Consider the following 19897-nt stretch of genomic DNA (forward strand, 5'->3'; position numbering starts at 1 on the left):
GTAACCGGTCACTTTAAATTGTGCAAGACCAAAAATGACCGAAGACACACGATTCCCAACTCTGATTCTCCATTTAGAATAATAAGTCGATTTATTTAAAAGGAGAAACAGCAAAGAGGAACAAAAAAATTATCAAAACCGCATGATAATAATGCTAGCTAATGCTTAAAATAACACGAAAGTCAAATTAAACCACAAAATAATTTCTCCTTACTCCTGTCTCATAATTATTCATTCATAACGTAAAATTATATTAAGGTAGTTAACATAAGTAGACGAACTTTTTTTTCACAACAGGATGGAGGTGTGGATGGAAAGTATTAAAGTTTTTTTCAATTTTTTTCTTGAAACTTTAAACTTTTCGTCATGTGCAACAATTATGAGGCTTGATTATTTTTTTACATGCATTAATTATTAATTTTCTACTTTTTTGTGTACGCTGAAGTTTTTTAAGGATAAAAGTAAGCAGAATTATAATAGAGAAATAAGTATTCATGTGTGAGGTAAGAGGAAGTGTTTTTAAATGCTATAAAAACGCTGTTATGAATGTGAAATTAGTTTTAAAGTTATAACTTACTTATGAACTTATATTACTAAGGTCGAGGGAGCTCTTTGAGTGACTTTTGAAGCAACATGTGGAATTTATGACTAATAACGCTCACATATCGTTAGGACTGCTTTATTCCTTCGTTACCATGAACTATTTGCTCACAATTCGGAATAAGATTCGTATATACAGGCGGTTGACTAGCCTCACAAATCAGCACACAGAAGCTTGTTACTAGCTTAAATAACAAAGGCGCATTCAGGAGCGATGAGTCCCGACTAAACCCTTCGCCGTTTCGATATAGCATCTGACTACGCTCCTGTCAAATAACATCCAAAACCCCTCCCTCAAATGGTCTATCCAGAAAAATTAATTAAACGCAAATATCGTGTATCTTTAATCCATAATAATTAATTGAGAACTTTTAGATTACGTTCGTTATAAACAAACAAAGTTATTCATTTTCATTCATCCTATATGCACACAGTACTGTCTCACATTCACGCATGAGGATGTTTTTAATTGTATTAAAAGTTGTAAAATTACGATGAAAAAGTTTAACGACGATGTAATTATATATTGAAAATTGCTAGTTTTGAATTAATTTAATTAAGATGTAAGGCTTCTTGTATTAAACGATGAAGTTTTAATTAAAATTCTGTAAAGTCATCGAATGATATTTCAGAATGCTTTTTTTTCGCAGCTATGGGTGTTGTTGTTGTTGTCAGGGATGTTGTAATAAACAGTTGTTGAATGAAAGCAGGAAAACGTGATTTTAAATGAATAAATCACGATTTATGAATGAAAGTTGGGAAGTTTTGGAATGATTAGTACTGATATGATTGTAATGATTTAGAATTTGGAGATTAAAATTAGATTTGGATGTGTTTAATTTGAGAATTAGGAATAAGATTTCGAATTTTAGATTGTTGTTCATGTATTGCATTGAAAACTCAAAAGAGCAGTACGAAAATCTACTAATGAACAAGCTTTTCACCTCCTATAGCTGATCAATCATAAACTACTACTTTTCCTGAAGACATATGATGTAGAAAAGTTAAAAAATCCAGCTCAGCCCGGCCTGACTCTTATCTGAAGACCTGGAGCCAGATTTAACCGTATCTGGCTGCAGTCTAGAGTCATGCCGGTCTCTTGATAGTCCATGCAGACTCAAAATCAACTGGAATGATGTACTAAGTAGAATTGACTTTTAAACACACAATCCTTGTTGACTTCGTGCTCCTCATAAATAAAATCTTAAAACTTCTCAAACAAAACCAAAAACCCCTTTAAACTAGCTCCACCAGCGTCACTAATTCCCATAAAAACTTGAACATATCATTCAATCTCCTTCTTAAAATGATCTTAAAATCAATCAAACTTCTTCATTACAAAAATTGCTCAATTCAATGCATAAAAAATGAACAGAAATACTTGATGAATGTATTCATCATCGTCAGTCGCAGCATCATCATCAACACAAGATTTTTCTAAAAGTAATAAATCTTCCACATGTTCTTGAAAAATTTTGAATTCAATTTATTTAGACGACTTTTTTTCACAAAAACTTTATGTTCAGCACATATGGATCAATTTTTGTAATGAAAAAATAAGAGACCTTCATACTAATGAACACCTCTTTCAGTAGATTTAAGAACTTTGTGGTTTTTTCAAACGTAATTCTACAGTCACTGATTCCATTCAAGCACATCAAGTAGAATTTCACTGCCTCAAAAGAATGAAAATTTTTTCCAACTTTGCATATGCTTTATTACCGTCAATTGTGTATATGTAAACTCAATCCACATTCATTTTCACTTCCTTAGCTGCCATGCATGGATGAAGAAATGTGGAAAAAGTGTCAAAGAAAAATAATTAATAATATCAAAAGCAGTGCAAAATTTTTATTCATGCTCGTATGAATGTTTGTGATGGGAAGTAAAAAATTAGCTGTTTTAGTGGTTTTTGCTTCAAAGTTACGAGGCGGTTTGTTTGTCTACAAAGTTTGAGGGGAGGTTCAATGTCCTGGAACATGTGTGACATGAACGTCAGAGTTCAGTGTGCTAGATCTTGACAGTATGGTCAATCTAGAGGAAGCAATGGCACCAGTTTGGCACCAGATTTTATATCAAGTAAAATAAGTTCATTTAGCGACATCAGAGGATACCACGAGAAGGTATGCACTTGACAGTGTTGGAGTTAGACTTCAGCTGTCGCAATCCCCAAAATATTTATGATATTTGGTATAGTTCCATATGTCACACACTGAATTTGAGCTCCAGCTCAAAGCACTCAATTAAGGAAACAAAATGCCAGATGTCCAAATTCAACTAAATAGATGACCTGCGTTTCAAGACATCTGCACTACCCCAAATAATCCAATCTCTATAGTCTTAACTTGCCATCATTATTTCTAAAACACGACAACGATAATGACTATGTTGATAAAGATAGGAACAAAAAAAAATCTAATGCCTCGTTCATTCAATATACTTTTTGAATCCGTTTGACGGTGATTTGTTTGCGAAGAGAAACGGAAATTTATTTCCGCAAAAAAAGAAGAAGAAGAAATCGCGGAAATAAGCAAATACAGAGTGCTGTATGTATAAATATATATTTTTATTTCCATTGCGAATTTTGAACCTTATTTTGCTTTCATGAGCCTCGTCTATTGTGCCGTCAGCAACAGCATTACCAACAACAATCTTTTTTGAGTAGCACAAAAATGTGGAAATTTATTTTAAAATTTTTTTTCACTTGTCTCATTACATCCATTTTAAAATTCCCTTTATAGCATATTAAAGGCAACCTTTACTATTAAGGAAGTAAGCTTTACGATAAAAATATTGTTATGAGCTCATACATAACAGTAAAAATATATATTTTTTAGAATCTGCTGTGGTTCTGTATGTAAAAACGGGGTATATGAAAAGATATTTATTACTTTAAGAATTCTTTCCCATAATTATTGTAAAGTTGCCTTCAAAGGTAATAAAAAAGAAGTTTATTTTTAGAAGAGCACTAGAAGCAGGTTGCGAATGAAACAAAGCAGAATCATCTGATATTTATTTTCTTGGAATAAAAAGTAATTTGTAAACAATATTTTGAGGAATTTTGGGTAGAGAGAACAATTCTCTGAAATCTATTCTAGGGGCGATTTCTCAGATACTGAATACTAGAGCACGAAGTCGACTAGAATTTTGTAAGGAGTTGAGTCAACTTTTTCACAAAAATCTGTGTCGACTTCGAACTCTGCGGTATACTAAACAATTGTTTCACCTTAAAATAAGACAAGTACCTAATAACTCTCATAGGAAAGAGGAGGGGTAGTGGGAGTGTCCTGGAATGTAGGTTGAGATTTAGTTACAGATAAAGAGGAGTCAAAAAGTCAAATTTTTCGCGTTATGTAATAAGACATCAAAAGTAAAAAATAAATGACAAAATACAGCAACTAAAACAATATGTTTGAAAATTTAATAGGAATCGAACCTTAATCTTACAAAGTAAATCTTCTAAATGCTTCAATACATAAACTTTAATGTGTTGATATATTTACGACAAAATGTCAATTTAAACCTTGGTGGTAAGACTCGACCGAAACCGCACACGACCGACTTGAAGGAATTCCCAAACATTTTGGCGGCGCACAGGCGACGCCCACCACTGCTTCAAAACAATACTTTAGGATTATAGTTCTTATGTATATATATGAATCCTAGGTCTAAACATTTGATGCTTTTTTGAATGGAATTTCTAACATAAAAAGTTGTTCCTATTCTAAACCACATCAAATGCATGTATCCATATTTCAAGCTGATTAATGAAGCTTTCAACCATAAAAATGTACCGAAAAATTTGAATAAAAAAATTCTTTTTATGCAAAAAGTTCAACAAACTTCTGCAATAAAATAACACAACCAATTCTGTTTCTATTTATATCAAAAACATCCTTTTCTTACAGAAAGCTCTTAAAAATACATTTTTCATTTTAGATTTCTGCAAAAATTTATCATAACTTTATCTCCCATAAATCTAAATCTTTTATAGTAAATGTACTTCTTTATGCATAAAAAAAAACATTTCCAAGAAGAACGTATATTACATCAAACAATAAAGCAGTTAGAGTCAATTGTTTGTAATCAATCGTAAAGCTTTATATGGAAATGGAAAGCTTCATTTTTACATCTGAAAATGTACATAATTCTACTTTAATCTTCGAAAGCAATTTCATTCGCACAGTCAGAATGATGAAAATAAATTGAATCATCATAAAAAAAAAAGTTTCTAAGGGAGTTTCAGACAGAAAAAAGGAGAAAAGAAGGAACAAAGTTACGTAAAAGCTTCCACTCACTCAAAAATCACATTTACAAGAAAAGAAGGAAAATAAAAATGAATTCGTACATGGAATATATGCTACATTATACATTTTACTCTAAAGAATGAAAAATGAAGCAATGTGAGAGGGTTAAAGAAGGAATAAATAACATGAAATATTGTTGGATTGTTGTCGTAGGTTGGTGATGTGAGCGCTTTTTAATGTTAAAATCGATAAACATTTTTGAAGGGCTCGTTCACAATTTACAAAATGGAATTTCTCTCTTAAAACCAGCCCATTGTGTCCAAACAACACAAACTGCTTCCATTCATCACCAAAAATCAAGCTAAATTCTCTATACTCTCTGATTTCCATTCATTGATAACATATTCAAGTATATTAGCATAACGACAATCAACAACAATACAATAAGATGTGAATAAGAACGCATGAGATGATAATACAATACGCAATTCACATTGGCATCTTAAGTACTGCCACATAAAGTGAAATATATCGACAATAAAATCAAATATAATCATCTCATTTCATTATATATATTGTTACAGCTTAAGAAAAAAAGCTTTTAAGTCTCATTACTTCAAATCGATACTAAAAATACTGCGGTTAACATGTTTAATCCGTAAAATGATTGTCAAAATGTGTCACACTATCGTTAGATAAGAACTAAAAAGCTTACAACTTGAATGGATATTTTGAGAGGTCGAACGATATATTTATTTGAAAAAAAAGCAACAAAATTTATCGAAGAGGTAGAAAAGGACGGTCAAATCTATTGAGAGATTTATGTTTATCTTGTGTAGCAAATGTAATGAAATGCTCTCAAAATGAGTGGGAAGAGAAGGACAAGTATCGAAAATATTTTTGATAATATTGTTAACAAGTTATGGCATATTGGAAGAAATGAGAGTGCTTTACTTGGTTTATGGTTCTGTTGAGGCTGTTCTTGTGATTATTTTGGTTAGAAACTTGAAGCTTGTGTAGTTTATTTAAGAAATTTTAGAACTAGAACTGATAATTGAGGATGAGATCAAGAAATTGATTAGAAATCTGAATATTTTGGCATTGAGAATTCAATTCTAGGTTCGAAACTCAATAAGGAAACACTTAAAGTTTTTTATAATCCTAAGAACTAGTAAACACACTCTAACTAGTCATAAATAGTCACTAGTATCCAAATACACCAAACTATTCAATACAATCTTCCATTTTTAACCAAAAATCAATCTAAATCCTCTTTTACATTTACAAATAACATCCTATTAGTCTACATTAGTATCATATTGTGGATATTGAGTTACCAGTGTCATCTTGTCTGAAATTCCTTTCACTTCTACCCACTATGAACATTCATCCACTTCCATAAAATCAATTAAAGAATATTTGATTCCTCAATTCTCAACTTGTGATTTCGGTTTACCTCAAAACAACAACAAAACCTGCCCAATGACGTCAATCACATCTTCTACTTTGCCTAATTATCACATTAAATTTTGTTCTACAGTATAAAAAGATTTTGAATCGACCTCCCCCAAAATGACCATTAAAAAGATTTTCTTTTTCTTCTAATGACTTTATTGGGACTATTAATTTAGAACAGCAGTAGAGTGTGAATGAAAAATTAAATACCAATTAAGGCCATTTCTTAATATTTTCTTGGGTTTTGTTAGCCCCTAATGGAAATGATTAGTTTTGATGTGGATTTTGAACAAATTTTCAACTTTTTGTCCAAAGTCTGTGTCTAAATTACCTTGATCTAATTTAAATCAATAAGTCTTTACAGCTCATTCATGAAAAATCACATAATTCCCACCAAACGCGTCGATTCAACGCAATATATATCTCATTTCGTGTATCTCACATTTAATTCAATTTTAATGCTCATGAGCAACGAATAAAAATAATGAAATCGCTTCTAATTTATTTACGTAGGAACATCACTCAGCGAGCTAACACGATTTTCTCGCTAACATCAATTTCAATATTAAATTTGCGAGCAATTATATCAGAATGAGAAATTTTTTCACAATATAATTCAATAATAACAAGATAATTTAAGCTATATATCGTCTACATCCAACTTACAGTGTAGACTGTGTATTGATTTAATGTTATTATCCATAAAATCACTATACAATCCACCATCGATCTCATTCGATATTTCCTTATATACTTTTATGTCAATTTAGATGTATCTTCCTTGCCTTTGTGAATATGAGCTTTCAGAGTTTGTTATCTTTCGATATCTTCCTTCCTATATATGACATGAATATTGTAACAACAAATAAATGGCAATTGAATATACATAAGGGGGTAATTCGGTAATGCAAAAATATGTTTCCAATTCTATATTCACACTTTGTTGTGTACACATAATGTAAGTGGATCTCCACATCAACTTCAAGGTCATCAACTAGTTTCCCACAATTTTCAACATCATTCCCCCTTAAATAAATCAAAAAAAGAATCCTATAGAGAATAAAACTTGTAGCATAAATGTATTTGTGACACTAAATATTTCATTAAACAATGTTATTCCTGTCATATGACATGAACATCATTGAGAGTACTTGAAAAAAAAAATTATTTTTATTATTTTATCAAATAAATATTACATGAAATACAAACAGAACTTCAATTATGTTTCATAACAATACTGAACAGGTTGGAAAGATAGAAGAAGGTGATAAAGAAAATAGACAATGATAAAATGTGAGATTTGTTGAATGTCAGAGATTTTAATTGAAGGCTGACATAAAATTTTGTCTATGTTTTGAATTTTTAATCATAAAATATTTTAGATTTGTAGTTTTAGGAAAGGATATGAGTTCTTAAGATTTTCATTTTGTCTTTATATCAGAGAGCCTAACCAGAAGCCAAGTTAGTAGATAATAGAGCAACTCTTAGTTTCTAGACCAATAGTACCCATCCTATATGTCATGGAAAATGGTCAGTTATCAAACCGCGATAGGGAATCAAAGTGGCTCGATGACGGATTGGTTAAGTACTTCGATTCCTCATTAATGCAATACCGAACATGTGAGCACGGGTTCGAGACTTAACAAATAATCTGAAAATCAAGAAACTAACTCAGATTTCAAATTCAATTCTGGATTCTATAAGCACCAAATTCAATTCATTAGTTTCTAGATCTAAAATATATTGTTGGATTTGAACTTTTTCTTGAATGACCAATTGACCTATTTTACATACAGTTATCTCTATCTACATCCCTAAAATGCGCTTTATTATTATAATTTCACAAAATTTACTGTTTATTTTTCGATAATAAATTGAAAATGATATAATAAATCCTTTCAAATTCATAATTGCTTTATTAAATAAGGCCATATTACAGTCGCATTCTATGTTTCAAGGAATTTCTTCTATCTCATTCTATTCAATTATCAATAATTGTTGCTATTATGTTCAATATAGGTTAAGTTTAAATACATTTTTGGGGGTGTTTTTAGAAAATCTAAAATAGTTGCTTGTTATTGAAAATTTGAAAATTAATATAATTTCCATGGAAATCGATTATTCCTCCCCATTCGCAAATAACTCAATGAAAACTCGTAAAATTGACCTTTTATGTTTTCCCAAAAGTTTCCGTGAAAAACCAAAGAAAAAAAAAATCATTATAACGGTTTTCATCAGTTATCCAATAAGCTGGCACGTGTAGCACGATCAGAAGTTTCTCATGTTGATATACAATTAAGCAAGCAGTTTATTTTTTATTTAATTTTAATTGGAAATGATTGGAAAAAATTCTTTTTTTGCATGTCTCGTTCAACATTTTTTATTGGACAGCAAAATATAATAATTTTTTTAAAAAAATTTCATAAAGCTTGAAAGCAGAAAATTGAATCCCGAAAGAAAAATAAATAAATTTAAATGTGCAATAAAAGTGGAACATTCAAGTTGAAGCAGAGATGTTTATTGGATGTTGTTTAAACGATGTCACTCGATTGTTATTTATGGATGTTAGGAAGCTCTTGATGGAAAATTTAATTCAATTTTTTAAGGACTTTTTTAATTGAATTTGAAATACAGCTTGGTTCTTTGATCGATTGCTTAGTTTGTCAAACTCTAGGAACAACACATGCAAGGCTAAACCCATCTAGCGTATATGTTGCAAGTAGGTAACCCACAGATTTTAGTGCATTTAACTGAATAGAATGCAAAACTCTGGACTACATTATAGCCTTCTCTAGTATTGTGCCATACCTAATATGCTGAGCATTCCCCTAATCTAAGAGTTCTCGAGACCGAGACTAACACTTCCCAGTCTCGATCTAGAGAATTGTTGAACTCGACACATTGAAGAATTCTCATGAAGTGTCGTTGTCGCTCTCGGTCTCTGCCTCGGCTCCAAAAATTCTTTGAAACCAAGATTTCATGATCCTCTTAAGGCAAAATTACAAAAATTCCAACAAACATTTAGAAAATTTAATAAAAATTCACAAAACTTGCCAAAACCAACCACAATTTCCAACTCTACCCAAAACATTGCTGATTCACTAGCAAATATTTGACCACATGCATCCACTCGAATTTTATACGACTGTCGTTTGAAAAATTTTCAATTATTTTTCTGTTATTTTATTTCCACTGACAACAATTTTATTAATTGGATAGTTGTACATATTTGTCTGTTAATTTGCGATTGCAATCTCATTCAACAGCAATTTTTTTTTATAAAATCTCAACAGTCTCATTTAAATTCTCAAGTTAATTTTTCAATTTAACCACAGATGCAGTTCATTGCCTCATAGAAATTCATGCAATGAACTCACAAAAAATCGTCAACATCTTCAGAAAAAATTTACTAACAATACGTTCAACTTTTAATGCCACTTTGTTTTTCTACGATAGTGATAAAGTTTTTTATGCTACAATTGAGATTATACTTTTTTTTTGATGTAAATGTGCTTGCTTAGCAGACACAAGAAAAAGAAGTAAATACTAAAGAAAAACATCAATTTCAACGCACAAAGTCATAAGTAATTCAGAGCATACACTAATGCCTCTACGTGTCTTTATAGATTAAATTGTATTTTGATGTTCATTCGTGTAAAGTGTGATGATCAAAATGTACGAGATGTGCGTAAAGGTTTTTAAAGGTTTTAACCTTTTTTTTATCCATTCCTAATTTCTAAATAAAGATATTTTAAGGTTGAATTTTTGGGTATGTTTTGTGTTGTTTTTGATTTGAGGACGAAACAAAAAAAAATAATGTTCTGAAAAGGTTATGCTTATGTTTGCCGGAAAACCTTGAGTTGAGATCTTTACGCACTGCTGGATATGGATGAGAAATATTTATGTAATTGAAGGTGAAATTAGTGGAATGGATTTGGACTTTTTATTGAAATATTATTGAATGGTTTAAGATCAGTTTGGGTTTTTGGGAGCTATTCAATTATTATGTGACGCAAAAATCGACGCATCACGGCCTCCTCCTTTTGGGGATCTCTTCTGATGCGAATCTATTATGTCTCTTGTTTCAGTGAAATTTAAGGTTTCATTTTGTTATTCAATCCATTCTAAATTATAAAATTTATCTTAAAATTCAAAGAAAATTAATGGCTCGAATCCTATCATGGTTCATTTCTATTTAGTGGGTTGTCTTTTATACTTTTTTTTCTTTTTTTTTGTTAAATTCAATTCAAACAAACCTTCCCAAAGCTTAAAGCTTCCCCACACCAACTAGCCCCACAAAAGCATAACTAAATGTAATTTGTATGTTAAAAAAAAGTATTAGAATAAACTCTTCTTCTATCCCAACTGTCATGTTCAATTTATGTTTCGTTATCAGACCTCAATTACTTAAACATGCAATGGCAATTAGTCGATCACAAAGAATTTTTTTTATTATTATATTTTCATTTTCATTCCACTGTTGCTCCATTATTATTTATAGAAACAATTTTTTAAAGCCGCTACATAAATTTATGTGCATCGTAATATAATAAAGCATAGATGAAAGCGGAAGAAGAAATAAAAAAATGCTCGTGGAAGGTGGGTGTGTATGTGGGGTTATTGTGAATTGTTGCATGTCATGAACGTATTTAATGGTGTTTTTTCTAATGTTTGTCATAGCTAATTGAATTTTTCTATCGCTATGCTATACATTTGACTAGTGAAAATATTTATTAGCTTTTTGGCATGAAAATCCAAATTTTTTGCTCAAAACATAAATTTTGCTGATTTATTCAAGCAAAAAAACTCCAATTTACCGTATATTGATCCCAAAAATGGACATACATCAAACACAACATCCTGAAATGAAATCTATGCCATCAAGTTCCACCACATCATAGATAGAAACATGCAATTCCCACAAACTCCCTCTACATCGCTACCCCATGTAGTGTCCGACGAATAATAAAAAAAATATTTAATCTTCCTATTTTTACGTGAATTAATTTGCCTCACAGCATGCGTAAATTTATGTCCGTTGAATATATTTTGCAGTTGCATTCACCATCATTTGCCATGTATGTATCTAATTCAATGAATCGTAAAGAGCTTTTTTGGATGGATGAAAAAGTATGAAAATGTTTACGGATATTCAGGTGAATGATGAGAGCGCATTAGGATTAGATTTGTTAGATATATTGTGAATTTTGGAGGAACTAGGTGTTGAAGCTGGTGATTAAGTTCGTTTCTAAACTTCAAAAGACGTACGTAAGTTGCAATCTGACTATAGGAAGTTTAAAGTCGACCTGTAGCCTTCAAATTGAGGTTATGGAGCCGCGCTTCCACTTCATATGATTCGAAAAAGGTACCGAGATCAATTTTACATACCGAATCTAGAACCAATGACACTTGTGTTGATTTAGCAATGATTAGGTACCGAAGTACTAAATCATTCCACCACCAAGCCACTTCAACATCCAAAAAATGCCAGAAACCCGCACAAACTGTCAACAAGCTCACTTTTCTCATCAACAAAAGCTCACTTAAAATATTCCATTCATTTCCAACCAAAATTACCATCATGATTTTCAGCGTACATACATATTTATAAACGTTTATAGCACATAGACTGAGAAATTGGGTATAAAAGCTGTCCAAACATATTGTTGCATAGCAAATTTTCATGTTATAGAATGCATACGGATGTACCAAAAAAAGCCTGATCGTGAGGAATAAAATATATTTTTTTCGCAAATTATATGCCAAAAATTACATCTGTGCTGTGATGTAAAGCTATTCATTGAAATGGAATATGAACTGCCCCATTTAAGCTTAACATTGAAATTCATTTACATAACTAACATAATGTCCATCATTTGAATGATATTCTCACTAAATTATTGTGTTGTTACAAAAGTTTGGATTAACATTTTTTTTGCCGAAAGTTGGAAGCTGTTGTTTCTGTTGCTGGAGAAAAGTTTTCATACACAAACGCCACTGGGAGTTTCGAGTTCTAGAATAATTTACTCGTCATGTCCAAACAGTGAAAAAAAGAAGGCCAGAGTTAATAAGATAAATTTTGACAATGTAACGGCTTCATTTAACAAGTTTAATTCTGATAAAAATTAAATAATAATAAATTGAGAGAATCCAATGAAATCAACTGGGAATTTAATCGTAATTCATAATTAATTTCCATCGAGAGCTGCCATAGCAATCGAGTGTGTGTATGCTCCAGCATGGAAAAAAGTATGTATATATATGTACGTTGTGGGCATAATAAAATAATATGTACGTGATAGAGGAAGGATGAGATAGGAAATTTATATTGTGGCAAATTTTATTTTATATAGTGCATGGATTTTCCGTGAAAAAAAGAAAGAATTTATTGAATAGCTTCTTTTTTCACTTCCGTGAATACTCTTTTTTCGGGAGGAAGGGAGAGGAGAAGAAAAAAATATTAAAAATAACTGTTGAACTTTTACCATAATCATTTTCATGTTGTTATATTGTGGATAAACAAAAATGTAAATTGTTTGGATAAATTATGTGGGAAATTTTTAATATTTTTTAATATTACGAAAATTGTGAATTTTTTTTTTTATATAATGACATTTTAAAGTGTACACTTAAAGCATTAACATCATATTAGGGGTCATTTGTTGATAATGTGTTATAAATAAGCTTTTTTGGGCTGTTACTGTAAGTTGAACATGACATGATTCCACAGGAAGATTCAATGAGCTCAACATAGCTGACTATTCTTGTAGTTCTTTCGTAATTGTGAATGTTGGATGTCTAAATCAATTGAAAGCTTCACAGGGTCTCTGTGATAAAGGAGACAAGAAATAAAGGCCATGCTTAACCCTAGTGACCAAAGAGGTAAGTAAGCTTAGTCCTAGAGTGCCGAATTGATCAACTCAAGATAAAAAGATGATTAATCAGTTCAGCATAACTCCACTAGCTCGAATATCTTCAATAAGCATGTATACACTTCCTTAATAAATACAATTTCTTTACTGATCAATCGCCATCCAATGCCTCTCTTAGATAGTGCCCAATGCTGTCTCTATCACTGACTGCTATTTGTTAATCAATAGACTCCAAGTCTACATGTCAAATATTGTCTACATGTCCATAGCAACATACCAAAACTATCAAAATTCTAATTACAAAGGTTATTGACCCCTGCCTGAATCCCCTCTCATCTAAATCATGTCCATCATTCATAAAAGAACTCAAATGCTTCACATAAAAAAGCTAACAAATTCCCTTAAATAGCCAAGCACAAATGATGATTACATAATGAAAAAAAATCTCAAACTAAGGAAATAAGGATTAAAGAAGTGATGAGACAAGACACACAACACAAAAAAAAAGGTTTAACGAAAAGATATCGGAAGTTCATTGAAGCAACGACCAAAGCTTCTTTTCTTAACATTACATTATCTAAGAACGCCTCTTTCTCTCTCGTTCTCATTCACTTTATCTCCTTTCATCCATGGATGAGTAAATGCTATTAATCTCTGTACAACTTAATTTTCTTTCTACTCAATCTCATTTTTTTCCCCTTTTTTATGTTTATATTATCATCATGAACAGAGGAAACAAAAAAAAATTGTAAAAAGTTTCATGTAGAAGGGATGACATGGACGCATTTTTTGTCACGGTTGTCATCAAGGTTATTAAGTTGATGGTGAGAAACAGTTTTTTTGTGTGAAAAGTCGAGTAGCTCTTGTTGGATTGAAGTCAAAATTGTGTCAAAGTTATCGATTTGAGGATGTTGAGCTAGTTTTGTGTGGTTTAAGGTCAACTGAAATTTATTTGTGCTGATTTTGAAGCTTTGAGACACAAGTTGAGCTCTCCCGACTCCAAAGGATCAAGATAGTGTCAAAAACAGCAGCAAATCCACTGCCAAGTCAACAAATCAGTTGAAACTACAGATTTACTACCAAGAATCCACTAAAAACACAAAATTCTTATGTATGAACATAAGATCATCCTTTGAATCGGGGATAAATGCTAACTGCTTCGCTGTGGTTTACAGGACTTAATTTAATTCGACAAATAACATTAAACGGTACAGAGATGAAGAAAGAAAAAAAATGAACTTGAAGGAAGAAGATGTAAAAAAAATAAATGGAAGTCTACCATTGGGAGACGAAGCATAGCCAAGAAGAAAAAAAAACTTATTTCCCTTCCATAAATCAAGAAAATTACATTACCGAATGAAAACTGAATGCATCAGTAAGTTAAGAAATTGTCTGAAAAATTGTCAGCATAATTAATGCAATTTCCCCATCCTCGACAATGCTAATTTAATGTCCTTTTTGATGAGCAGAACAGACAATTTCTTATTTTTTTCATGCTCGTTGAGGGACATGTATTGTCATTTAAAGAATTTTTCTTTCCATCATTTCGTACACACTGTCAGGTAGGTCATCATTCTAATTTATTTACATCTACTCATTTCCCTTCCGGGAAAGTTAAGAGAAGAAGAAATTATAAAAAAAAATGTCGTGGAAGAATTTTTATCTCTTAATAATCATTCGAGCATTGGAGAATTTGAGCATTTTTATGAGCGCATTATGTCATTGGATGGTAATGGTTTTAAGGTTTCTTGTTGACGGAAAAATGCGATTATTTTAATTTAATGGATATTTTTGAGATGTTCATTAGATTTTATTGGGGTTGTCTGTTGTTTGGAGATTTGAGACTGAACCCCACCAACCTCACTTCTCCTCTTCCTCCATTGTTACGCTCGAGCTATTGAGCTATCAAGTTGAATCGACTCAAGTCAAATTTTCAATGCAAAATGCGAGTCGACTACGAGCTCTGCTCTCAACTCGGATCTTTCAAGAAATTAATCAATGATGCGATACAGGGAGACCATCAGATCATTCATTCTCAAAATTTATTAAATTTCCTCCTCAATCATTTAAATTAATGCGCTGCATTCACCAAAAAGTAATTAATACCACCAACTCACCCCCAAAAAAAACTTCCTAGAATACATTCTTATTTACCATTCACATCCATCTCCAAGTCGATTCGTTTTTGTACTTGAAAGAATTCTGTTTCTACGGTATTTTGTCGTTTTCTTTACTTTTTCATTCACATCTTCGTGTCACTTGCAGATATGACATCTCTGCCTTGTCTTGAACTTTAATAATCTTAATGGTTTCTTTTTTTCTCTTATTTTAATCTTTCTGTGCTATCCTGAGCTCGACTTCTTTTGCCAATTCTTGCTTAAATTTTCATTCTTTATAGATTTTAAAAACCAGATCAGAACAAAAATTGCTGCCTTGCATTTTTCGCTTACGTAAAAATTCCTTAAGAGATTTTATTCAGCAACAGAAATAAAGAATATCGTACACAAAACAGTCTCTGATAAAAATTGAGGTTGCAAATAATATAAAGAAAATGTCTGGAATTGTTATTTAAATTTCTTTCTGATATTTTGATAAATATTCATTCCTTCCTATTGTTTGGTATCTGTGCGATAGAAGAATCAAAAAATTGGGGTTCAGAGCCTTTAAAAAAGGCTTTTTTTGTAGAACAATCTATTGTGCCACTTTTAAGCCTTTTTTGGAAATAAAGAGAAAATTTATGCCGACAAAAAATATTATATTGAGGACTACGGAGACGTATAATTGATCTCATATCGCAACAATTTCAGAAAATTTATGGATTTTGACCCTATTTTATTATTGTATGGCTATGATCGTTACCATAATTTAAGTTTTATTATTGTTTATTATCAAATGGATTCACATTAAAGTGTGTTCTAAAATATTTTGTGAAGATATTAATAAAAATTGATAATTTAGAGAGTATTTATGGAAATAGACAGGGATGATAAATGGGGTTGATTTTGTATTGGAGTTCTATACTTTAGAAAATAGGTTATTTGAATCCAGAGCATATTCTGAGATGTTTTAGTGACCAAAAGTAGAAATTCTCAACTTTAGTCATTCAAATTTGCCAAAATCCAATCTCAATCCGCCCCTGAACTCACCCATTTGTATCCATAATCTAGTCAAGCTTAAAAATATTCAAAAATCATCCTTTATCCCCATGAAAAGTCAACTCAATTTTTTCCTCAAATCCTTTCCAAGGAAATCAACAGAATCCATCAAAGGTTTCTTATTCAATTCCAAATTCTCAAATCCATATAAAAATTGCCAAACTTATAGCAATAAAACCTTTATCTTTAAAGACTTTTTCCCTTCAAAATACATCCATATATTCAAGATCTACTGAACTGTATTTATCGACACAAATAAAAAAAAATCCCAAAGAAAAAAAGAGAAAACGGAAATAGAAAAATGGGATTAGTCAGATTCATATGTATAACTCCTCATCGTGTCTGTGTATGCCATGTATGAAGAAGAACAAGAACAAAAAAAATTCTCTCTGCTTCATTCAATAACGATGCCATAAAACAGTTTGATATCACATAGAGGAGAAAGCAGGCAAAAAAATAAAAATCTGCCAAAAGAAAAAGTTTTGATTTTTAAATAAATTAGTTTGTCATAAAGCTTTGACTCTAAGGATTTTCCTTTAACTACTGTCCCAAATAAACAATCTTCTTTTCCCTTCTGTATCATACAAAAAATGGACACTGAAAGACCTTTTTCATAACTTTTATTACTCTACCTCACTCTTTCTTTATCATTAGACATTGTGTGAATTTGGGATGTATTCAGGAGGCTGGCAGGGTTGATGTTCAAGTCTCATGATGAAGTTTGTTAGGATTTTTAAGATTTCTAATCAAAATGTCTCTGTTTAATAATTTAATTGGCATCGAGTGTGTACGAATGTCGGTGTTCAAGCCCTCCCACCCTAACCTGTTCCTCTTCCTCGTCCCCCGAACCCCTCACTCATCTTCAAAATCTAGTTTTTAGCTACATCTCAAGATTGCCATGCCTTAAAGATCCTAGCTACACCCCTGACTTTCCTCATATGGTACACATCATCTACAGCACCTACATAAACTCAAATATTTTAGATGAACGTATATAGAGTGTAAAAAAACTTTGAAGATGAAGAAGAAGAAACCTGTTTACATTTCATTAGTTAAATGAAAGGAAGACCGTAAGGTAATGAACGGAAAGGAAAGTTTTTTTTCTCAAAAAATATGAAAATACATAAGCATATAAGTAAGCAGACATTTATACACAACCACATACAGAAAAAATTTCAAATTCAAGCGAGCTTCACATGACACATGAAGAAAAATCGACAAGAAAGCTTTTAAATAGGCCTAAGAGAAAATTTTCTGACATATTTTTTTTGTTGCTTAAAGTTATGGCTGAAGAAGAAGATATTTTGATATATTACATCTCGAGTTGTGTGACATATTGTCGTCTACAAAAACGCTTAAATCATGGATGATGCTGTTGATGAAGTTTTTTTTTTTTCTTTTTTTGAATGATGTAACATTTTAGAATGGCAAACGATTATTGATAAATCGATGTAGCTTTAAGTTGACATACAAAATTTAAAGAATGTCGAGATGTCACTTAGTTTACAGTGTGATGAATTTGAAAATTATCAGGAATAATTATAAGAATATTACATTGTAACTCTGCACAGTTCTATGGTTCAAGGAATCGCGATACAATGTAACTAGCCACAATTTGAGTGTCGCGAACACACAAACTGAGTTGGTCGTCGCTCTAACCATTACGCCACTGCTGCTTTACTCCAGCAATGATTTTGAAATGAATTATTCTTTGGGGTAGAAATGACGGATTTAATGCTGAAGTACGACACTCTTGTAATCGAGCAACCGACCGATGGAAGCGGGATCTGACAAGTCATTGATATTTAAAGTCAAAGCTCGAACATAAACAGTCAAAACGACAGAAATCTCAAAACCATAGCTCTTTCATCTGATCTCATATCCAATGCAAAGCTCCTTACAAATACTCAAACAATCCCCAAAAACAAAGCTATCCATTCAGTCTCTAGAAATCAAAATTTCAAATTGTATGCTGATTAGCACTTAAGACACATAAAATATTCTCACAATGTCAAGAAAATTGTCAAAATTGTTGAGATGTGTGATATATCTTGGAATAATTTTCATTGAATTATTCAAAAGTGATTCCAACATCCAACAAAAAAAAATCATTTATTCAAATAAATATTGATCATATTCATATTTTTTTTCTGATCAAATGTGTATGTACCTTTACGGTATGTAAATATTATCGAAAAAGAAAAAAATGGGAATTATTTATTTGTTTACTCTCCCATTCTCATGAGAATATCTCCGATTTTTCGCATGTGTACATTGACTTTGCAATTTAGATGTATGGCAAAAGAAAAATCTATAGATAAAATATAAATATTGTTATATGACGAGGAAAAGAGAATGATGAAACCCTTATTACACGCAGCATTAAACATTACTTTCACTGGATATTGCCATACGAAATGGAAATGACTCAAAGTCATGATGATGAAGGGAAAAATAAGAGAAAAAGTTTAGGGCTTTTTCCATTTGTATATCTACATTCACACGAGAACATCCGAAAAGGAAAAGGCGTAAAGTCAAGAGGCAAAAAAATAGTAATCAACAATCCCTCACATCAGCAATTAACATTAATCATAATTGAATCAGTAATTATGGTGTGTTCATATTTTTCTCATGTTCATTTAAATGGAAAATTTCTCAATAAAAATCAAAACTCAATTTTTTTTTTTGCCTTTCACCCATGCAAGCACATCTTCCTTTTTTTGGGGCTACATTCATAATATGGGAGATGAAAACTGTTTGTGGAACTTTATGAATTGAAAAGTTTTCTCATTGAGATTTAATTAAGGTTTTTTTTCCTCATGCCCACCTATTTTTTACTCATTTTCCTTGCCATTTATTCCCTCAGTATAATCACAGTAAGATGAGATGAGGCGAGGAGCAAAAGAAAAGTTTTCGAGAATATTTATGAAAAAGGAGAAGCAAAAATTTCGAGCGCATGGTAAGGAAAAAGTTCAATTGTTGCTCAGTTTTGTGTGAGATTTAATTTATTAATTATGGAAGAGAAGTTAAAGTACTTGACACGAAGAAGTCTTGTTATAACTTTTAATAATATGTTGCCTTCGTTACTTTATTAGGGTTCTTTCAAAATTGAGTTCAAGGTTGTGCTGTATACATCCCTTACAAAAAATCAATCATCTAAATTCTCCTCTGCATCTTTATTCCATCGCAAAAAACAACATTTGGGGCAGTTTTGAGGTTATGTCACGTTAAATTGATGTTATTTGAGTATGCCTGCCACTTTTGCTATACAATCTATCCCATACATCACACAACATCCAAACAACCCCTAATGACATGAAAATTTGATCTATGAAACCAGCAGTAATGGCATAGCCCAGTCTATTATCGATTTATTTCTTCCATAATCGCCCCATAATGTGATTCATTAGCATAGGATCTATGAAAATCCATCAATTTTTTTTACTCTCATTCATCATGACACTCATTGTCAGTATAAATTTCAGATAGAAAAAATAAACTTTAATGACTAAACCGAGAACCTTTAATCTAAAAGATTAACTTCATTGAAAAATTAAACATTTAATGA

At 31.4% G+C, this 19897-nt stretch overlaps 1 protein-coding gene across 24 annotated transcripts in view; it reads right to left on the minus strand.

Moving 5' to 3' along the window:
- The window catches only part of LOC139100601 (uncharacterized), a 140975-nt gene that overhangs the window by 114196 nt on the left and 6882 nt on the right, over window positions 1-19897 (minus strand). The gene's annotated exons all lie outside the window — the stretch shown is intronic.

This window comes from Chironomus tepperi, unplaced genomic scaffold (genome assembly GCF_022539635.2).
Source record: "Chironomus tepperi strain 1889 unplaced genomic scaffold, CSIRO-AGI_Ctep_v1 contig_67, whole genome shotgun sequence".
Lineage (NCBI taxonomy): Eukaryota > Metazoa > Arthropoda > Insecta > Diptera > Chironomidae > Chironomus > Chironomus tepperi.